The sequence below is a fragment of the Lepisma saccharinum genome, chromosome 11 (genome assembly GCF_977018435.1).
Source record: "Lepisma saccharinum chromosome 11, izLepSacc3.1, whole genome shotgun sequence".
NCBI lineage: Eukaryota > Metazoa > Arthropoda > Insecta > Zygentoma > Lepismatidae > Lepisma > Lepisma saccharinum.
The window spans coordinates 84467993-84468650 of NC_139239.1; the positions used below are offsets into that span (position 1 = coordinate 84467993).

Here is a 658-nt window from a genome sequence, read left to right on the forward strand (position 1 = left end):
TTGCCCGCGTATTCATATATCCCAATCTTCTATAAAAGTTGTCCGTGGGAGAAACAAGGCGATCTTAAATTCACTCCGCACTACTTAATTGACTGCCCCTGTGACTTGTTGATCGTGATCTCTATCTCTCTTAAAAGTCATTTTTGACATTTTATTTTTCACCCCCTCTCACCACCCCCCCCCCCCGCCCATGCCGATATGTGATGAACTTGGAGTTGACGGCATTTTTAGTGTCACTATTCATCTTAGCGACCCCGAAAAATATGGACACCATGTATGTTAAGGTAATTCTATAGGTTATTGTTTAAAGGTTATTAGCTCATCTACTTCAGAGCCCTAGGGCCTCCCCTATGGCGCAGTGGTAGCGTCATTGCCTTGTAAGCAAGGGGTCCCGGGTTCGATACCCGGTGGAGGCACAAGTGGTTCGGATCCCACTTTAAACTGTAGGTCCAGTCCCGATTAGCCTTACTGTGCATAAAGTGGACTTAAAACAACAACTCATATAACTCAACTTCAGAGCCCTAGAAATAACCAACGAAGTTGATAGAGTATCCTTATGTGGCCGTTGTGTCCGCCCGTTAGTATGATCCGTCGACATCACAGAAACTACCAGGCGAATAAAAACAAGCGTTAGTGCACTAATGAACCTACCAAATAG

The 658-nt window shown here is 44.8% G+C and overlaps 1 non-coding gene across 1 annotated transcript; it reads left to right on the forward strand.

The window, feature by feature from the left end:
• The first annotated feature begins 341 nt into the window (after nt 1–341).
• TRNAT-UGU (transfer RNA threonine (anticodon UGU)) lies at nt 342–416 on the forward strand. Its single transcript has one exon. It is a non-coding gene; the product is annotated as a tRNA-Thr (tRNA).
• The last annotated feature ends 242 nt before the right edge of the window (nt 417–658 follow it).